The sequence below is a fragment of the Syngnathus floridae genome, chromosome 5, assembly GCF_059516105.1.
Source record: "Syngnathus floridae isolate MCC-2025c chromosome 5, RoL_Sflo_1.0, whole genome shotgun sequence".
NCBI lineage: Eukaryota > Metazoa > Chordata > Actinopteri > Syngnathiformes > Syngnathidae > Syngnathus > Syngnathus floridae.
The window spans coordinates 2,139,499-2,162,321 of NC_142417.1; the positions used below are offsets into that span (position 1 = coordinate 2,139,499).

Consider the following 22,823-nt stretch of genomic DNA (forward strand, 5'->3'; position numbering starts at 1 on the left):
CTTGTTTGCTTCGTAGGCTTACTGTGACACAGTTTAGCGTGACCTCAGCCTCTCGAACGTGCCACGTGTTGTTCTTTGTGAAAGAGGTCTTCTCAAAGGGTAGTATGACACACGTTAAAGCGACAATTCTTTGTTAGTGTTGTGCATGCTGAGCAGGTTGTGTACAGTACGTGTCAGGACATCTGAACAATGACCCTTGACTGCGCTACACCTCGCTAGAACTTTTGGATCAGGACGATTTGTCTGATTCAGGTTATAGAGATGCGGGAAAAAGGGCATATGAAAAATTGAGTTGTTTTTTTTAAGTCTCTGGAGTGGCTTTCCACCATCAATGTTATGTGAGCTGTTTTGTATGAGAGTTTCCCAAGCTGTACTGTCGTCATAGTGATGGAAACGGCAAATTTATTGAACTCCATCTATTTACTTTTATGTGATATTGTTTTGAAATTGGAACAACTTTGAAGTCAACCAGCAACCACGTTCCACTTTGGACTTGCAATCAAAAGCCGACAACGCCGTGCTAATCCGTCTGCTGAGTCTTGTTTTTTTTTTTCCTCACGGAATTGAGTTAACAGTGTCTCATTACATTTATGACTCTCACAAGAGACCTTTGAGGCCGGATCCTTAGATGAGGACGAGCCCTCTTGTTGAGTCGCGCCTCTGAGATGCACAGAGAAAAGGTCCTTAAGAATATCTTTATCATACTTAGACGGGAGGCGCAATTACGCCCGCTGCGGTTTCAGATAGCCGTCATGTTGAGTTGGTTTCAGGCCGTAGGCGGCGTGCCAGGGGAAGGTCAGAACGTCCATCTTGTTTCTAGATTTGTCAGCTCTGCTCCTACATGTGACTCGTCAGTGTAGAAGAAGGAAAAAAATGAAAATGTTGCTCTTATAACAACATGTTAAGAAACGAATATAGAATTTTTCCACAAAGTATTTTTTAATGTGTGATTGGGTTCTTTTATTGAACCCATGAAGATGTAGCAGAAGATAATAGTAGAAAGTACGAAAATAAACACTAAGGTATTGCATCGTCCGCTAGCAACATTTGAACAGGTTATCGTATTTTTAGGACTATATGGCGCTCTTAGAATCAGGTGCGTTTTATGCATGGATATCTAAAAACAAATGTACTTTTACTGGGTTGTTTCCCTTTTCAATACTATATTGGTAAATTAAGAACATCATCCCAACTTTTTCCATAACATACCTGAAGTCACTCTAAAATAATCCGACCACTCTTTCCTGCCTTCTAGAACTTTGCGCACTTTACATCCAAAACGTTATACAATGTGAGCGTTGACAATTCATACAGAGTAAAGCGATAAACACACCATGAAAGTGGGTGCCAGAAGGAGTGGGGGGGTTCTCAGGGGACTTTCTGTTCTCATTTGTACCTTCTCCCTATCTTTTCTCCAGTCCCGACTGTTTGCATGCTGAAATCCCCCCGGCTTGCACTAAACACAGCGCTGCGCAGGGAGAAACGAATGGGCAATATTTGGTATTTAAATGCCGTCTGTGTGATGCATGCGATTGCTCTTATGAAGCCCGGAGTCCCCGGAGTAACATTTAGGTAGCGCTGAGCGTGTTACACGTGAGGCGGCGGCGGCGGCACCCACACACTGTAAGCCCAACGTCAAATGAATAGGATAGGCAGTTAAGAGGGAATAAGTAATGCTCTACCAGCAGGCTCCGCTTGTTGTGTGTATGAGTTACTTTGTAAACCATTTTTCTCCCCCCCCCCCTCACTCTCAGTGGATGCTCATTTCCTCATGACTCACTTCACTTGTCAGGCAATTACCCTTTCCCCAAACCACAAACAGCCAATGTCTTGAGCTGTAGCAAAACACAACACAAGAGCACAGTGTTTGGTGTCACGACGAATGAGTGATTATACTGTAGATCTGAAACAGAAGCCGTGATGATTAGCCTACGCGTACACCTCAGGCGAGGGGCGGCGAGAGAGTGTGACATCGTCAAACTGACTCCCCGTTTTGTTTGACAGGTGCGGGGAATTTGCGTTTTGCTAAATCCGCAATAGGGACTTTGGACATGGTAGCACGCCCTCTGATCCCAGAGCGTACCCCGTGCCGTTTGGGAGGATGCCTGCCTTTTGTCTGGAGCCCACGGTTGACAAGTTCCTGTTAAGGCCTTGTGTTTGCCTGGGGCTTCTTGTCAGGGTGACTCGCATGCAAATAGCGACAATTCGTTTTACGTTCATTAATAACACGGAGAAGTTGTTCCCAGGGGTTTTGTTCACAGAGTAGGTAAGATTGAAACAATTGATTTTGATAAAACGGCAATATTCATCTCAATTAGTAAAAGGGATTTTTGTCATTCTGATTTCTTATTATTTGTTCACGTTACATCATCTGCCCCGATTTGCCGTATACATGCCGCACCGAGGATGCACACACCAAACGCAGCTTGGCTCTTCTGATATAACTTTACATGATGCTTGTTCGGATTGGGAAAACGAATATGTCAACTCTGTGAACCTCGATGTTCCACTTGATTTTTTTTGCCTTTGAAATCCGGTTGAGGTGTTTCTGTGGAGTATTTTTGGTCTAATTGGTAACTCTGATTCATTCTAATTGGAATATATGGCTCTATTTAAATGCAGCTACTATTTTGTCAGTCTTTGGTTTGGGGTTTTAGCAATAAGCAAAGAACGGTCTGCTTGCAAAGTGACTTGAAAAAAAAAAGCCAATCGCAGCCATTTGACATGGTACCTGTATTTCGTAAGCTAGCAGTTGGCATGGTCCCATCTTGATCGTATTTGCTGCCTTGCTTTGTTTAAAGTCCTTTTTCTAAGAACACACGCTGCTTTTTTTTTTCTTTACTAGTTTATTGTAGGATAATTGCCTTCACTATTTTATATTTATTAAGTACCGCACAATCAAGGAAAAAGACCAAAATTCCCTTCTCTTTATGCCTGATTCTTAGTGATGCATTTTATGTGGGCTGTTCTCATTATTTGAGACTAATTAGAAAGAGCAATTGGGTTTTTTTTTGCTCATCTTTCCTATCGGCCTGCTCGGCCGCCTGTGTCGGCTGCTCGAGGTTGTCACGCCGCTCTGAGCTCCTGATGTGGCGTATTAGGCAGGACAATCGTTATTAAGCACATTTCAGGCTCAATTACGGCTCAAATGCACGGCCCTCCACCGCAGGCTCCCAACAGATGGTTGTGGGTGTCAGGTAGAAAGCTCTGCTGATGTCTCTGTCAGACATGGAGCTGTGATGTTGAGGATCCAGATTGCATCCTGGTGCCAAAATATTCTGTGTAATTTATCCACTATTTATTACTTGCAAAATTATGCTGCAAAACCGCTCATCTTGTTGAAATCAGTATTAAGAAAAAAAAAAAAAAGACCAACTATTTTATTTCTATTACGTCTTACTTGTTTGAAGCATTAATCTTTAAACCGTTACAAAGTCAGCTCACTTGATTTTAGCCAATTTTTAAACCAGATTCCAGGCAGAAGGAACAGCAGACTTCAATCCCTTTTTTTTTTTTTTTTTTTTTTACACACATCAGCATGGGCCTCGGGGAAACCGAATTCCTTCGAGTCAAGGCGCTAACTTCCCTCTAATTGATGGCTATCGATTTGTAAGAATGCTGGAAGCAGACCCCAAAATAGCTTTCGACTGTAAATGAGAAAATAACAGTGGTTAAATGAACTTATGGTGTTTTGTTTGCCTATTTCCCGAGTTGATTTGGAGGGCACACAGCCAAAGACATTATCGAGGTTAAAAAGTGATTTGAAGTGATCGGTCTTACTTGCAAGTGGACAGTAGTACACGCATTCAATTTTTCAATAGGAAAGTAGTAACTGCATTCACTTTTTCAATAATTGAAATTGTTTTATTCATGTCAACCAAAGCCTAAAGAACATTGAATTATTGCAAAATAAAACATTAATGTGTATATATATATATATATATATATATGCTTGTTTTTCTAAAGCAGCCAGCTAAACCATTATCTGAGCGTTTACGTTGAAAAAAAAAAAAAACCTGTCAGTTCAATATAAAACTATCCAGCCGAAGGCTTTGTGTTATGTGTGGTTCAGAGAAGAGACATTCCATAGCCCTCAGATAGTGACTCACTCTCTGCTTTACAGACAGCCAAATTATATAAAGATAATCACATTCAAAGATAAGCCAGTTGCAGTTAGCCTCGGAGCACACAATGTTACTTAGTCACTTGAGCCTGCCAGAGAGAATTACCCGTGGCACATATGAAAATCTAAGCCTATAGGACAACTCGGGGCCCATTTAAAACCTCTTCACTTGCTTATGGACCAACAGTGCCTTGATTTCCATTTGGTATCCTCCAAAATCCTAAAAATCAAAACACGCAGACGCACAATTGATAGTGTTCTTCTCATGCCAGCTTTGAAATTTCGTATCTCTTTTGGCCAAGCCCAATTTCTTTCCATGCTTTTGAAGTTCCTCCACCGCCTCAGTTCAGCCGGCTAATAAAATTACGAAAGCATTTGCACTGTAAACATTTGATGTGGCAAATATGAAACTAAGAAGCATGGCACGGATTGACTGATTATGATAATGCTGATTCGCTTGTGCTATTTTGACTCGGAAGCTGCGGGAGCTAACATAACTAGCCGTTTTATTCCCGCGCATCAAAAATGGAGAGCTTTTGGTTTTCCTCCAAAACAACCTAGAGATACAACAGCGACGATCTTTGAACCGTAAATCACATTTGAAAGCGGTTCGCATCTCCAATTTGCCGCGTTTCAGCCGCTCATCAGAGTATCTCCCGAGTGAAAGTGAGCGTGTTGAAGATGCTGCATTTTTTTTTTTCTTTTAACCACCCACCTGTGCCCGTACCACCCACCTCAGCATCTGAGTCACACTCAGCCCGCCGCCGTCTCTTTCAGATGGGCTGGAGAATCCAAGAGCAGGACAGCTCAGCCGGCGCATGTGGGCGGATCAGCCTTATGGCTTCAGTCATTCATCCATCCGTCCGTGATGCCATCAAAGACACAAAAGCAGAGAGAGAAGGTGAGCGCGCCGGAGAAAACAACTCAAACGAGATGTCAAGCAGAGAATATGAGAGTATGAGGGGGAGGTGCGCAAACGTGAAATAAGAAAGGCGAGAAGGAATGGGACAGACAGGCCAGACGTGCAGAGAAGAAACTGCACGGCAAACAAAGCAAACATGACAATTGCATTCCCGACGTCCGTCTCCCGACGAGAGCGGTAATATTACCTTGGTGCCCAGGAACTTCCTTCAGGATGAGCCTTGGCACCAGCGCTATGGGCTTTTGTTCTGCCACGTAGCATTAGCGAGTGGGCAGGCAGAAGAGACAGGGCCTGCCTCCGAGATGTCAACAAAGAACCTACGAGAACGTTTCGACGCAAGGAAAGCAATTGTACGCAAGTGACACAGGTGACAGTGACGCTTGACACTAATGCTATTGAGATTGCGTCTCTTTTTGCAAGCGCGGAGATTTACCCGATGTCATCGTTCTTCTAAAGCCAAGCCGTGTGATTAAGGTTCTCTTAATTTGTCATCTCCTCAAAGCGGTGTTTTCATTGAATCAAACGCCCGCCGACTTCATTATTGTCGTGTTTGTGACGGAATACAGACGGCAGACACCTCCTCGACTCTTTTCTTCCTGCAAAAATGCATAATTCTTGAATACATTAAGTCCTTTCTCCTTTGGCTACGACAAGCACGCTTCTGAGAAGCTATCCTCCGCTAAGCTCCTCGACATTGAGCCTTTAGATTGATCTTACTTAAAGACTTGACTCTCGGGTAGATTGTCTCCCCTTTTTTTCTTTTATTGTCTCTTTTTTCCCCCCCCCCAATTTCCTCTAGCGCTAAACAGATGATCTTACTGTTGAGACCATAGCGGCTAAATGGTACTCCCTCATCCCATCAAGAAATCTTTGTTCTTAAGTGCTGACGCTACAATGCTTCTTCTGGAGCAAAAGAAGCTGATGGATAGTCGTGTTGTTGCGTCCTTACGATTGGGCGTGCGCCGTGCCTTAACGTGATTAGTGAGACATTAACGCCTCCACGCTCAAGCAGGCAGATGGCGTACAATAAGAGCGTGCTTTCTTCTTCTCGTGGTAAAAGACGGTTGCTTCACAGCCCCGTGGTCATTCCGCGGCTTATCTTAATCCTCGGGGAATCAAGTGAAAAGCAACGAATATGCTGACATTGGCCTTACGCTAGCCGAGGCCCATTATTATTCATGACTTTTGCGAGGCGCTTATAACGAAGGCCGCTAAGGTAAGAGTTTTGCGTAGATCAAAGTTAATGGGACATGTATTTACATTTTGAAAGAGTGTTTGTTTTTCTCGAAAAAAAATCTTCTGATGTTAAATGGTCATTTGACGTTATACTGCCATAGGGACACATGCCATCAAGGTTCACGAAAGAAAATAATCCTCGCGCAATTGTCATCTCGTAGGACTTTTCGCAACTTGGCCGACGATTCCGAACAATGTGGAGTCATTGTGGTGCTGAAGTAAAACAGTTCCCACTTCCTTAGACGAACACGCTTGGCTTCCACTGGCCTTCTCTGAGGACTATACACTCATAGCTCCTTCTCCTCCCACTCCTCCTTATGCACCATCCCACCTTTTTTTTATTTTTTTTTCCACCCATCGCTTTGCCTTCTGTTCCATTTTTTCAGCCCCCTCAACCTTCTGAGCCACAGTCGATGCCCAAAATCCTTTGCAACACGCAGTGCGAGAAGGAGGCGCTGTAGTTGAACAAAAGGAGGTGCAGATTGAGAGGAAACTGCACGGAGGTCCTCTGAGACCGGAGGGCGAGAAACATGAGTGGGATTGAAAATCCAGATAACCCGACAAGGATCATTGGAAAATGATCCAATCATTTGTGATTCTTTAGCCACCTGTTCAATTTATGTAACGGGTGTTTTGTCTTAGTAAGTGGTAAAGGCCAGCGGCCACAGTTTGCCGCCAAAGGGCAACTTGATTAATGTTCAAAGGCTTTCTAGGACGCCGAAGCCGAACCCACCATCAATTCAATAGCTGTGTTCCATGTTGTACCTTCAAATTTCGTTGAGCCCAAGCATGCTCAGAATGCGCGTGCGTGTTTGTGCGTGTGCGTTTTGAACTGATTTAGGAAAAAGAGTGAAAGGATTACAGCTGTCTCGTAGCTGTGGGAAGGAGCAAAGCATTTCTTCCCATTGGTCATTCCCATGAACCCTTGCACTGCAGGGGCACGGTGGGAGGCAAAACTGAGGACAGGGGAGTGGATCACCGCTTTGCTACAAGACGCATAGTCCCACTGCCAGCCAAACATTGAAGGAAAGGAAAAAAAAAAGAGCCCTTTGCTCGTAAATTAGCAATGGCATTAAGTGCTCTATATTTTTATTCAAACACTTTTTTTAGCAGCTCTTCTTAACGTTGGAGCTTAACGTCTGAGCTCAAGACTAAATTGAGAGGATCACCTTTGCAATAGCGGCGGTTCAGTATCAACAGGTTTGCAGATGGGTACTTTGTGGAGGGCATCATTAGGAAAACAATCGCTTATTGTGAAAGGATTGAAACATCCAAAGCATTTCAAGGAATTTACAAACTTGTATCCGCCGGCAAAGTACGTTTACTATGAAGGAAACGGTCGAAATAATCATATCAAGTGTTGGTGCTGCGAAATTTCCAATTCCTTCACTGTCACAGTTTGAATTGGATGACTTTTCCTGGAGGGAAAATACCTTTGCTGTACATCTCTTTGGCGGAGTACAAGCCATGAAATATGTTTTAAGTTATCTCGTCGTATGTCATTTTACATTTTTGCTGAGTTGGGACTAACCAGACAGAACAAACACAGTGAAGCTCAGCTTCTGGCTAACAGTCGTTATTGGAAGCGATTTGCTTTTGAAGGTACGTCATTTGAAACGGCATCTGAGAAAAATAATCCATGCCACTCTTTTTTTAGGCTTTGTTTGTATGAAAAAAGGTAGTGACCTTGCAACATGGTGATGAAACTTAGATGTAATTAAGTGTGTGTGGTGAGTATTTTTGCAATCTGGACACGATTCTTTGTCTGAGACTCAAGGCTGTTAAACTCCAGTTCAGTTTGAGTCTAGAAATTTAAGTGTACTCTTATCATTTTTTGTGTGTGTGACCAAAATACCTTTAAATGGACCATGATGAATCCCAATCAGGATTCATTTGCACCTCTCGGTAGCTAAAAAAACAATTTTCCTTGATTAAATGTGGAAACTTGCTAACTTACTAAGGAGGAGGATGCAGTTGACTCGACGAAGGTGGTTGAAGAGGCGGCAGGAGGAGGAATGACTGCGTGCGGATAATACACAGACCCATGCAGAGAAAACATTAGGCAGAGCCCAGCTAATGAATATTTTTATAAGCTGTCTTTGAGGCGTCTTTGGGTCTTCACCCCCAAAATGGAATATAAAGGCTTGATAGTCGAAGCTTTGGAGATGAGAATCGAATCTGACAAGGAAAAACAAAGAGGCCTGTGTTTTATAAATCATGCCTGTTCATGTTTTAAACTTGGAAAATTTTACCACCCTCTCGTACTTGTTCACGACCTTTGGCCCGACTTAAACTTTTAATCAGTAATACAATGAAATCTACTCATTATCTATGCTTGGGGTTAAATCATTTCGAGTTGAATCCAAATTTCTGGAAAAATATGCCACATCAGTCAAAGAAAAACAATCCTAAATTGTATGAAGTAGTTTCCATCATCACCTGCATCTACTGCTTTAGTTTTTTGTGAGAAAAAAAACATGAAATCTGCTGCGGTATGTCAGAAAAAATGTGATAATGGGGTGTTCCTATTCTTTCCGTGTATTGTCGGAATCAAATCTCAAGACCAACACCTACAAGACAAAGACATGCGATGGTGACATAGGATGATATCTGAGAATATCACCCTTTGTTTCTCACCACCACGCACCGTGAGAGAGCACAAGCAAGAACGGCGTCATTGTCACCTTTTTTTTTTTGTGTAAATTGAAACTTCTGCTTCTTAGAATTCTGCAACCATTGATTTTTGAAAATGATGAAAAAATGAGCACAAATGAACAAGCCACTCATTTGTGTAACGTAACCTGCGCAAGGTATTTTTTATTTTTTTTTGTTCTCCGCATGCCTTGGCAGCCCATGTGACAGATTGTATCGTTAAAGCCCCTCTGGTGCTTTTGACACTTAATAAAACATTTCACTTTAACCAATTACAGTGAGTGAAAGTGGAAAAAGCAGCACTTAGAAATATACTTCAGATTTTTAGATAACATTTTTGTGTTTCAGTGACACAATGGCACAACACGTCAAATTATTTTAATATGTATCTGTAGGAGTTTGTTGGGAAAACAATAAAACAGCCTCATTTATGCAGATTATGTTTAAAAGAATATAATTTCCTAGTCTAGAATAAGAAGATGCAATAATAGTTTGCACTGTTTTAGAAGGATTATTTGTTTTGGAGGATGATCTCCACCCGGCATATTATTTCCGATGGCATCAAATCTCAACAGCATTAATGTCCCTTTGGACAGCACAGGTGGAGAGTAATGACTTACAATATTTCACTCTCTGACATCACAAACCTAATGGCTTCTGTTAAATTATAAATTAGTCAATTAAAAATGAGATGGAGGTAATTTGTTACACGTATGTATTAATGTTTGTTCAGCCACCGCCGGAGTTATTTTGATGCACATTTTGGATTTCAATGAGAATTAAACAGCAAATATTGTAAAGTTTGGAAGAATCGCGGAAAGTATATATTTTCGATGAAAGATACGGCCGTTTCTCATATTTTGGTGGCGTCTGTTCGCTAATGCAACAAGAATGGATTGGACTATATATTTTTTTTATTTTGTTTTGTCTGTTTTTGTTTGGTTTGGTTTTGCATTAGTTTTGCTTTGGTTTTACATTGGTTTCATTTTGCTTTTTATTTTAGTCAGCTGAGATTTTATTTAACCAGCAACACCATAAGGTGCGAAATATTGTTGATCACATTTTCAGGTTTTAATTTACGATTCCTTTTTTTTTTTTATGACAGTTACAGTAAACCTCAACTGGGAGTCACAAAAAACAATTTGAAGCCAGCACGCTTTGACTCTTACTTAGAAAACTGGCTTGGGACTTCTCCTCCGTAATAAATACAATTCACTCTATTTACGGTTTTGTAAAACGAGATCAATATTCATCACAGAGTTCTTTTTCCGTCATCAATGTAAAACGTCACAGTGGCATGGAAAGCATTTTTAGGAGTGGCGAAATGGCGCTGACTCAGGCTTCGCACCCAGTTTTTCCCCTCAGCTGTTTTGTGCTCGAGCGAACAAGAGTCAACCAAGTGATTGTGATGTGGTTTGACCCGGGACAGTCTTCTCTCAGCACGTCCAGTTCCACCTCGATGGGTGCATATTGCCGCTTATGCACTTAACAGAAGCATACGCACACTTTCTCATCCTCTGTCGATCTTGCAGTTGTCTCAACATTTTTTGCATCTCCCACTCCTCCCATTACTCACCCTTTCTACTCTCTCCCTTTACTGTCTGTTCCTCCAGCTCTGTCGATTTGTGCTCATGAATTCTTTATTCTGAGCCTAGTTATAATTTAATGATCAGAAGAAAGAAGCCGAGGGACGCTCTCATGTCTTTTTTCTTAGATTTGCACTGTCATGCCACACGCTTTTAAACATCATTTCATTTGACTTAATTTCAGTTACAACGATACCCCGCCCTATTTCGCCTGGAGGCTGCTGGAAAATCAGTACAAGTCCTGACATTATGGCCAGCTAATAGATGCTTTCGATTTATGATTTTTGATTGATGTTGGACTTCTGTGCGAGGCATTGCGTGGGAAAGGCAGACAACGCACTGGACTTGTTGCCAGTCAGTCACAGGCCTCGTACTCAATAGAGAACACAGTTTACACCCATTTTCATATTACCGAGTGGAATCTGAGTCATTGAATAAAAAAAAAAATGCAGCAGAAGTTTGAGGATGCTAGCTTAATTGCACTAGCCGTGTCAGTCTTAGGTTACCGTATTTTCTGGACTATAAGGCGCACCTAAAAACCTAAAGTTTTCTCAAAAGCCGACAGTGCGCCTTATCGTCCGGTGCGCCTTATAGTCCGGAAAATACGGTAGCTTAGTATTTAACATGTCTTATCTGTCTTTTCTTGTCATCCCTTGCATGATACTTGTCAGAAATGCAGCTTATTTGTCAAAACATTGGCCTGCCTGACGCTTCATTAAAAAAATACTAGTTTGTCGGACAAAACACAGACACCAGAGAATCAAGTGAGTCGGCAACCGGCACGTCTCTAATTTAAAACAATGTAGCACACGACACGAACATGAATAGACCACCTTGACCTGATAAAGACTCAACAATTCCGGCCCTCGTGTCTTTGATTAGGACCCCGGTGGCTTCTTGTTGTGCATCAGGCTAATGGCATTAATATTTGTGCCGGGCCATAAATAATGCTAACAAATAACGGTATGGAAGGAATTAATGAAAGGCAAACAGAAGTGGAGCAGAGAGATGCATGGTTATACGGTGTAGCGACAAATTACCCTGCGGGGAGGGTTGGTGAGGATGAGGGGGCTTCAGTACAGTACCGTCATTACTCTGCACAGAGAGTGCGGTCTGGCTAACACCTGTATTTCCCTCCGATCGGCTTCACCCTAATTAGCCCACACACACCCTGGGGATCTTCTGACACACAAGCGCTGCAGGGGGAGGTTACGCAGGGAGAAAGTAGAGAGGGCGTCGACAATTTGGGGGAGAAAGTACAGAAGGAAGGGAGAAGTTGTGGAGTTAATTGAATTTTTCAAGTTTTCCATATTTTATTTGAAAATCAATTGTTCCATTAAAGAACAAAATCATGACTGTTTGTCATCCCTCATCCCGAACCATTCAGTCGATAACACGGGTCAACGGATTTTTATTATTTTTTGGAACCTGATGTGCAAGTAAACTTCTATAGATATTTTTTTAAGATGATTCGGAATCTGCCTAATCTAATAACACTGTCAATAAAATATGCATTATGCATACAGTAGTATTAGTTGTGAATGAAAGGTTAAGATCAGCAACAGGTGATTTTTTTTTTTTTTTTGAAACATGAAAGATATATTACAGGCATACTCATAATTGCGCAACCCCTTTCCGCCCCTCCCTCCAAAAAAAATGCCAAAACCAAAAGAATTTCTGAATTCCTAGTTCTTCCCAATAATTCCTTTGCAAACTTTTCATCTTCCAAATTCCTGGAATTTTGCAACCCTTCATCATAACAGTCTGTGATTACAGAATTGGCTTCATTCACAGGAAAAGTCTTGAGCGGGTGTGCCGTGAACTGACATCTGTTTACAGCTATGAGAACTGGAGTCATTTGCACTCACCCCATGGTTCGGAAGTGCGAAATGAAATGTTTGTTAATTTTCCACGTCACCTTACTTCTTGTTAAGAGCACGTAAAACACCTGCTCACATTATGACACGCTGTGATGATACAAGTTGATTGTGGTGTCCTCAGCAGATGCTGTGCGTGGGTCCATCTCTCGCCGAGGTGTCTTCGCGATACCTTGTAACATGTTTAATAACTTTGACCCCTGGTGAGTTTCTTTTCAGATGTCAGAGTTCCCCGCCGTCTATGTAAATTGGCACGTTGTTAATTTTTCCGCTTAATCCCTTCATTTTTGATATCCATCCATTTTCCATACCGCTGTTCATCACTAGAGTTTATACCAGCCGACTTAGGACGAGGCGCATAGTGCCGATCGGCTAATTATTTATATTAAATATTAAAAAAATAAATTGAGCACTCGCTTTCCCATTCACAGTCACTGAGTGTAAATTGAACACACACTCAAATGTGCCGATACGCCATCAATGACACGCTGGTTGACTTACACTTCCCTTTATTCTAAAAGGAAAAAAAAATCAATTATTTGTCGATTAGCGACCCATCTCTGCCGGGAAACTGCCGATGTGTGTGTGTGTGTGTGTGTGTGTGTGTACATGTGTCTGTGTGTTCCTTAAGTTGGTTAGATGGGAGGTAGTGATCTCACACGTGCTGACCATGAAGCTAAACACTGATCGTATTACGTAGGACCACACACACGCACACACTTAAAAAATATATATTTTCCATTGTAGTAGTAAGATCGGCCCTTAAAATTAACAGGACAAATAAATCTATCAGCCTTTCCGAGAGCAAAATGTAATTCAGTGATATTGTTCGGGCGACTTTGAACCAATTTTTGTTGAACATTTGTGTGCGATCATCGTAATACACTCTGTACATCCTTTTGCTGGCTTTCTGTGTATTTGTCCATCTAAAGTAACTTCAAGAAACCACATCCATATCCTGTTTTAAAAGACAATATTAGTTTTAACTAAATCATGAAAAAATACTACTTCCAAATGAACCCCAGAGTTATTTAACGGCAGCATATAGGGTAAAGGAAGAAAATGTAACGCAATGCCTTTGTGGTTTATAAATACCATGTATGTGCAATGTCCATAAATAAATGTCAATGCCCTCCGACGTTCTCGAGATGGGTGGTTTGTGGCCAACGTAGGGATCCGATTTCAAAACAGACAAGGTGTTAGAGCAAAAGTGTGTTGACATAGTCGTGCGTGTGCAGTTGAAATGATAGTCTACTTTTTCCGTAAGAAACTGCAACACTGCGGAAAAAATCGGAACCTCAACCTTCCGCTACACGGAAGAACATATGCATATATAATACAGTCCGAGTCTATCGTTAAATAACTGGGGGAGTAAAAATATTAGACACAGCTTTCTACTATAACATCAAATGGAACCGATTAATATCATTTCCATTCATTTCAATGGAGAAAGTGGATTTCAGAGTGGAGTCTTGAGTTACAACTGTGGTCGCAGAACAAATTTAACTCTTATCTCAAGGTATTTTTAACGATATCCCCCAATGCTGGCCGTTTATATTTCTGGAAAGGCTGAATATTTGATGATGTATGCACAGCCAGTGTCTAACAGCAGTTGAGGTGTTATTAGTAAAAAGACCTCTTAAAAATTCTCCCCTCAAAAGCGTGTCTCCTTTCACTCCCACTTTTTTCGTTTTTTTACCCCACCTCTCGAGACTGATCTGCGACTCCTGTCGGGGTGACAGAAGTAGGCTGCGCTCGCCACAGCGTCGGCCCAATCAGTGACGATCTGCATGGTAATGTGTGGCAGGGGCGGGATAATGAAGTTCCCAGCTTGCCGACTGGAAGGCTATCCTCCGGTGTGCCGAGTGATTTATCTCCTCTGTCAAGAGCCAGGACAGCCAGGACTTGTCCTTCCCCACGGTCCCTGGGAACACGAGTCGAGCCGAGCCAGATAAGAGATGGCGCGAACGGAAGGTGCCAGCAAAGCCTCAGAAGTATGCATATCGTATTGTAAGAAACAATAACATATATGTTAAATACTCCAGAAGCTCTGAAGATCAGTTCATTTTCACACGATAAAAGCGGAGAACAAATGTCGTACAATGGACATCTTGCCTCTCTCCATGTTTGGTACGTTTGTCCTCTACTTTGTCAGCCTATCCATCACAACCATCCTGCCCCGAGCACAACCGAATGCAAAATAAATCCCTTTTATGATTTATAACTCTTTTAGGATAAAGCCAAAAACAAAAGATTTTTTTTTTTCCCCCAAAGTCAAACATGAACAGGAAGGTGTCAGCTACGTATTGAGACAGCGTGGGGGGTAAAAGTACATTCTCCGGCTGCAACCAGCAGAGGTAATGTTGAGTTAATTTAATGGCTACAAAACAAAGTGAGAAACTAGGCAACACCATTTATATATAAAAAAAATCTGTTAAATTATGTTTAATAACTTCTTTTTTTTGCTTAGCTCTCCAAGTTTGGTCTCTGAGTATATTTGAGGAGGAGCCAACCCCCGTGGCCCCCCCCTCTAGCTCCGCCAGTGTGCAGATCTGAGTATATTTTTATTCATCTATCAATTTAAAAAGACTTTCTAAACTAATGTGCTAAGTTAGGGGTGTCTTATTTCATTTTCACATGTGCTACCCTAACTATTTTAATGTCATTGTTGCCCTGCAATGCCTCCTTCTACAAGTTTCGGTTGACTGATTCTTGTCTCCAAGGTCTACAGCAGAGTCAATTTAAATCTTTCTCAAATGTGACCTTGGACACCGATTTAAATTAGTTTAATGAAGTACATAATGAGTTTATTTAGGCAATTAAACATTCAGGTGGAATCTTGTCCGATTGTGCGAGGACAAATACGGTTTGTGATGATTCCATTTAGATTTTTGGCTTTCCAAAAATGTTCAATTTTGGATGCGACAAATCATTAGTTACTATGTTCAGGGACGTGTTGTCAATAATTAAACGGACAAATTGTTATTGCCGTTCCTAAACGACACGTAGGTGTGTCTGACTAATAGTTTTGGAATTGTCAAGTTTAGCCAAAAAGAACTCACCCACGGCTAGGAAATTAAAAAAGTTGCATTATTTATTTTTCCTCATGGTTACAGAATCCAAAACATGGTACGCTCCTTTAGCAAACACGCACTATAAAACAAAATTGTGAAAAACACAGTGAAAGAAAGTGAGGAGCTGAACTTGCATTTCACGATGCATCTTGAAGTCACTCCATTGTCGTTTTACGCGTCATTTGTGTGGCAGTGGCGCACAGCCAAAATAACAACATCCTAACCTTCAAGTGTATGCATATCAATGCAGAGCATGGTCGCAACCTGCTAGCAGCTGAGGCTGGCGTGTGTCTCCTTAGAAGCAGGCGAGGGTGACAGCGTCAGCTTGGCTTTCTTAATGAATGTCTCACTTCCCCCGGCGCACTGGCTTCACTCCCCCCTTGCAGCCACCTAGCACCCTTCCGCCTACGGGCCCTACATCGCACCAGTCCACGGCGAGTGCCGTCATTGCGATGACCTCACGGCCTCCCAACCTCGCCCGCAGGCTCGGTGTCACTTCGGTTATGGCAAAGGCTGAGGTTCTAGCGCTGGTGTCAGGCCACTGAAGGGTAAATGGATTAATAGAAGCTAATGAGAAAGAGGAGGATCGTCAGAAACGTACAGAAAATGTGGCCTTGACTGAGCTTTAATTAGAGGAAATCATTTCACATTATATCTCCAAAACTAATGCATGTGTCTGAATGACAAAACTTGAAAATTCACTCCTGGTCAGGAATATTGTAATTTTTTTTTTTCTCCCCCCGACCTGTCTTGTCTTCAGCTTTCCTGTTCTGTCACTGCTACTTTTCATTGTGGAACTCCAAAACAGATCTTTCCCCTTTTCCTTACTCGAGTAAGGTGACAATTACTCGGTTTCCAAGCTGAGAGCAGGCACTCATCAACATCTGTAATCTGTCTGACACTGCACACACACACACGTGACACATACATGCCTGCCTATCCTCCTCATGCATCTTCCTACCAAGAAGCCGAACATGTACAAGGACGCAAACATTATCCCCCCCACATTATGCCCCTGCTGTTCTTCACTCACGAGCGTGAAGAAAGCAAATTCAGGGGCATGACAGACAGACAGACAGACAGATGGATTCTCAGACATATCATTATCTTTGCCTTTCCTATTGTATGGCTGAGGACCACATCTTGAGCTCCACAACCCAAGCCCGTCTGCTTTACATCTCACCCTTTTTAACGTGATAATAGTCAGAAAAGTCCCAGGACCGCTGCCACTTAAGTTTGGGTGAGGTGATTTTCTTCTCAGCCATAAAGGAACTGTAGGATGCTCAGGGTCTCCTCGTGAGGATAGTTAATTCAGAAAATAAATGGATGAATACACTACTTTCAGAGAACCACCCACCGACTCATTAATAAAACTTGTGGGCACATCAGTCAAGAGTGCTGACAATGTCGAAAAAAAAAAAATCCCCCCAGCCTTGTCAACTACGTTAAGAACACAACTATGGAGCTAACCATTGCCAACTCAATATTTTAAAAGACCAAAAACTCTGCTTCTGAAATGTTCCCTATAAATTACAAGACTGCGTGGATGTCCAAAACAAAACCACAACAGTCTGAAAGCTGCACAGTCACACCCGGTGGGATCCCCACAAATTATATTATTCTAACCAACTAGTCACTAGAGTTTCTCTGTAGTGGCGCCCTCCACTAGTGGTCATTTGATATGTTGCTTTTATGAACATATAACTATAGTACATTATGTCAGCTTGAAATTGCGACCGTGTACCTTCTAATCTTTTTTTCTCTAATTGACTTTGACAACATCGATGCGTCACCACACTTTTGTCCTAATCAGGTTGAACAAAATGGCGCGCTGTTTTTTGAATCAACAATTCAGGGAGCATAATAGTTTTGCCTTCCCACTCTCCAAACACCTTTCCCCTCCATTTCACTCGTCCCCCTTCCCGCCGCCGCCTTCCCTCTTGACCCAGCCCGTATCACGAGCTAAACAGGAAGGGTGTGGTGCCGAGGAGGCTCACCAAGGGTCGCGACCTGGCCTCCCTCCCGTCATTAGAGCCTCCAGCTAGGCCAGGACTTCCGTTGATGTGGTCCACCAAGGAGGGGAGGCAGGGGAGGGACGTCTCCTTAATTGCACCCTAGGTCATAGTGAAAGGAATGTCTGAGGTCTGAGGCCTTGTTCCACACACACACATAGACACGCACGTCGCAAAGCGCTCCTATGCGCACACTGGCTCTTGCCGCTTCGCCTCTGTCTTGCGGGCTTCTGTGTTCTCCACCTCCTATACACCCACCCCTGCGGAGAAGGCCACTAATTGGCACATTGGCTGCCAGTGTGGGTGTGGAGGGAATGTCAGAGCACTACGCCATTGCACAAAACCCACAGACGTCTCTGAAGCAATCTGGGGACCCTGGGGAGAAACTGAGGAGATGAAGAGCACCCACCTCACAGCTTTGACCACTGCATAATAGATGCTCTAGGTAAAGAAGTGCAGGAGATTTGCATCTTTTGCTTTCGTCTCGGGAATACTTTGTCATCAGTTATTTTTCCCTCCCAAAAAAATCTTTTGTGAAATTTGTATTTTTCTGGAAAATATTTTGGCATCAGTTCAATTTTGTGCAGCATGCAACGGTAAAGTTAACATTCAATCCACAAGTATGTTATTATAGCGAGGAAATGGGAATTTGAACCAGACCGTATAGAGCAAGACTTGTTCATGGCCGTGCAGATACATAAAAGCCCTGTTGCACTTGGGCATTTTCTTTCCTTTTTTTCTCCTCTTTATGAGCCCTCATCTTCTTTTATTGACTACTCGTGCCATCTGGAAAGCTCCAGCTGTGAAAATTCAATTCCATGTACTTCTCTTTCCTTTTTGATCGGACCGTGTTTCCATTTAGGGGATCGTTTCACGCGTGTGGAAAAACGCACATGTTCGTCAAATTGATTGGCGTGATTTATTTAGCAATTTGCAATTATTACAAACATAAAATCAATGTTTATTTTCCTGTAAAAGTCACTTCATTGTCTACTGAGAACAGTAAAGGCAATGTATTGTAATGGTGGATGACGGAAGCAAAGATTGTAAGCGCTCTCAATTGTGCCGTATTCCTGCCGTTTAATGGCTACTTTATTGGATTACAGAGCCATTTTTTTTACTCTTAAATTGATTGAATTTTTAATTTTAAAGCCTGCCATTCTGGTATATTTAACTTCACATGCCTAATAATAGCATACGAATGTATACAAAGTGGTTTGTCTCGTCAGTTACGGTGATCATTTTGATCAATCAATCATATTCTCTAAAGATGGCTACATTTACTAGCTCGCTCGTTGTCCTTCTCTTCTTCGTGTGAAAGCGAGTGATGGATGGCAAAGCAATCCCCCGCCTGAAGTGTGGTATACGTAACGTGAAGCGAGCGACTCGCCTCATTCAAAACAAGTAATCAAGCCCGATTACAATTACAACACCGCCGCTGAAGGTCACGCTGAAACAAAGGCGATTCTTCATTTGGCTTGGTGGCAGGACTGATAGCGGGACAAAATTAGAAGGGTGATGAAGGCTGCTGAAAGCGGCTGGGTAGGTGCATGGTGCCGATTGGTGGACACGCTGAGGATCAGGGGCTCCAACTGGAGGGAGGGAAGGTCAGGGAGCGCCAGCCCGTACGGCTGGCGGAGCCTCGGCCCTATAGAACACGGAGCCAACTTTCCAGTCAACACATGAGTCAGTCAGCAGAGATGCGCCCAAAATAAATGGCTTCCCTGTTTCAGGCGGAACCACACCCTCTCGTGGTTTCTTGGAGGGCAACGTGGGCAGGCAGGGCGACCGCCCCTTTGGGGTTTCTGAGGCTGGGAGTGTTGGGGGGGGGGAGAAAATTGACGGCTTGAGGGATGGGATGAGTGGTGAAGGGGTGGGGGGGGTTGTTCCTAAAATGGCAACATTAAGCCGAGGAGGTGGCAACCTGTCAGTCTTTTCATTGTTTATTGTTTACCCAATACATGGGCAGTAAGAGATGGCACCGCCTTGTTTCTTCGCCAGAGGCTGACCTGCCAGCCAAATGTGGGCGGGGCTTTCCTCACCTCCCAACCACTGTTCCAATACTACAGTAATCTTTTGTTACTGTATATCCCTAAATCAAATGGATAATCCTCTTGAGCTAATACGCATATTGAACGACTCAAAAGGTCTATTGGCTCATCTCAGGAAACTTTTCATTGTTCTGAAACCCCTCATTTGAGTAGCAACTCTGAAAGTAATAGTTGAGTTTGGCAAAAATTTATTTAATCCCAATACTAACCCTCCTCTCATTTATTCCTTTGTTGTCTCTTTTTCTCACTTTGTTCATTTCATCCCCCTTTTCCTTCCATCTTGGCTCACGTACGCGTGCATGTCCTCGCTCGTGACGACTCTGGTTAGCTGTCAGGTGTCATCTTTATTAAGCGAGTCCGAGGGGGCGACAGGACGGAGCTGGAAGTCGGTCTTTCATTACCCCTAGCTGCGGAAGTGTCATTCCCTCTATTTATTATTCATATTCTCTTTAATTTAACCTGGTACAAGTGGCCTTGCAGCCCATAGCTCAGATTGGGATATTTCTTTTTTTTCCATTTTATTGATTTTTTTTTTTTTTTCGTAAAGCAATCTGCTTGTTGATCGTCAAGGGACAATGCAATTACATTCACGCTCGACTTCAAAATCGCCATCTGTTAATATTATTGTGTGAAGTTGTTACGAGCGTACGTAAATATCAATTTGACTGATGTCACTACAATCTTTATATTCATGAAAGATTGTTTACATTAACACAAAGGGCTTTCTCATGTTAATCACCGCTCAATTAATTCCATGTATATGATACAATTGTTGTTTTTCTTTCGGATTTTGTTTTTCTGTTTTTTTTTTGCAGACAATCCTCAAATTTGCTCTGGGAAAAGAATGAAATCTTTTGGGATTACCACCTTGCCTGCATTAGATAAAAAGATCAAACTGAAAGCATCCTCTCTTTAATCCCAAACACACACACATACACACACACGCCGACAATCCAGTTGAAACTAAACAAAACAGACACACACACGCACACATTGACTAAAGCCTTTAGGAGCTCCAACTTCTCAAAGTGGAAATGATAAGACGCACGCGGAGAGAAGGAAGGAGTGAGACAAAGAGCGAGAGAAAACATTACATCTGCTAGCCTAGAATTAGAGCGGGAATGTGTTGTCACTCAAGCGAATGTCGCAAACTCCGGGTTCTCTCAAAAACAGCCTTGTCTCCCTTGCCGTCACCCCTCCCACCCCCCTTCCCCCAAGGACCGGGTGCGTTTGGGGAGATAATTGACGAGTCCCCTGGCATGCAGAGAGAATGAGCCCCTCACAGCTCCACTGCCTGTTCATGCCCCTGTGCTCTTCCTCCACCTTTGTGTGGTGTGTGTTTATCCGAATAGCAGAGAAAATAGGCTGATTATCTATTTCTTTGTGCACCGTAATGAAATACAGCTAAACTTGTCAGAGGAATCCTTGGGTAATGAGAGATGAACCTAAAAGAGGCAGCTTCCCTCAATCCTTTTTCTTCTATGCCCTCCCTCCATCTTTCCATCTCTCTCTCTCTGCCCGTGGAATACTTCTGGGTGTGACAAACAACTGTTGTCTGAGCTTCAACTTCTTTCTCAAACTATGGGGCGCTATGTCAGATCCAGTCTGGCAGATGGAATTCCACCTTTTCACTCTTTTTTTTGCATGAGCACAGCCTGTCACACCACAGGAATAGTTGGTAGCGTATGCAAGAACAAGTCCAAAAGTTTTCAAATATTTTTTTAAGAGGAAACTTGAGGGTGTCGGAATGATAATTAAATATGTGTTTAAATGCATTTTCAAATATGATTCTGTTAATTTTGGTTGGGATAAAATACAAATGCAATTATAAGTTCGTACATTTGTCATCACTTTAGAGCAGCACTTCTCAAACGCCACCTCAACAAAATAAAATAAAATAATTCAATTAAAATGTTTTTTTTACTAATATCCATCTATCCTTTAGTTCATCAACCAACAGTGCTATCTAAAGTAGTCCAAAAATATAACAACTGGTTCATGAAGCAAATTTGAAGCTTCATTTTCCCCATCAGTGGTTTTTGTTCATAAAGGAAAAAAACTTTGTCACTTTTGTCAAATTACTAGAACTGTTAGCTTTTAAATCACAATGCTATCATGTATAGAATTTAAAAGCAGATCAAATAAGAACATTTACTGAAGCTAGGCTTGTGTTCTTTTTGCATCTTGTACATCTGTTGCAAAATAGTTTCTTCCCCCCAAAACATTTTTTAGATACCAGTGGAGATTGTTGTTGCCACATAACCTGCACCAATGTTGCCAAATAGCTTTGTAAGCTTGTTTTCCCAGAGATGTATTCATGAAGTCCATCTTGAAGCACTGAGTGACTGTCTGCAATATAGTAAATTAAAAGCTTAAAGCCTCATCACAGAGTTGCCAAAGTTGAGCTATAAATAGCCCTGGGCCAGTCTGCTTGTCTGCCTGGTCAACTTTTTACTGCCCTTATTTATTCATTTAATTCATTGCATTTTCAGACTTTGCCCTGACTTCAATATTGATTAACTTTTTTCAATACGTTTGATCATTTATACCCATCATGAGAAAAAAAAAGGAGAACCCAGAAAGATGTGATATGAAAAATGATGGAGAAGCAACTTCCCTGATTTTCTGACTAAATATTTCCTCTCCTCATGGCAATTCATAAGGAGGAAGCAGCTTGTATCAGTCAAATGCAACAATTACCTCGAGCGAAATACTCATAGACAACTTTAATATCTTCCAATGGAGGTTGCAAATGGAAATGTTTGCATTATATTGGCTGTATGTTTACCTATGGACATATGTGTGCAAATGCGAGTCTGTTAAATGCATGCCAGAGGAGTGTGCAACGAGTGCCGCAAGATTTTGTCCCCCACTGCGCGCACTCCCACCCAACACCTCCGCTTGCGACCCCCCGCAGGAACCTCTGATTGCTGTGGAAACCACACTTAAGGAGCAAATTAGTATCTCCTCCTCTCTAATTCAAAAGTATGGCTTAATTGATTTCAATTATTACAGATGGAAATCCAAAATGAAAGTCTGCTTGTTTGTGAGAAGTGATGGATGGCTTTATAAATAGAAATGGCATACTAGATCGAAAGCTGTTATGTCAATATCACGTAAGACAAATAAAAATGTGGAGATGTACGTGGAGAGATGAGCGCTTGTGTTTAGTAAGGGGGGGGGATGCATTCGGAGCCGTGTAGGATTAATCAGTGCAGAAAACGCCTTTAAAGCAGATTCAAGTGGAAAATTACAAGCAGCCTTTATATAAATAAAAAAAAAAGCTCAGT

General features: G+C 42.2%; 1 protein-coding gene across 5 annotated transcripts in view; it reads left to right on the forward strand.

The window, feature by feature from the left end:
• mef2cb (myocyte enhancer factor 2cb) overlaps nucleotides 1–22,823 on the forward strand; it is a 144,802-nt gene that overhangs the window by 15,144 nt on the left and 106,835 nt on the right. For all 5 annotated transcript variants that reach the window (XM_088376071.1, XM_088376069.1, XM_088376070.1 and 2 more), the window contains exon 2: nucleotides 4,901–5,024. The gene's annotated coding sequence lies outside the window, so the exon portion shown is untranslated. The remainder of the gene's footprint in view (nucleotides 1–4,900; nucleotides 5,025–22,823) is intronic.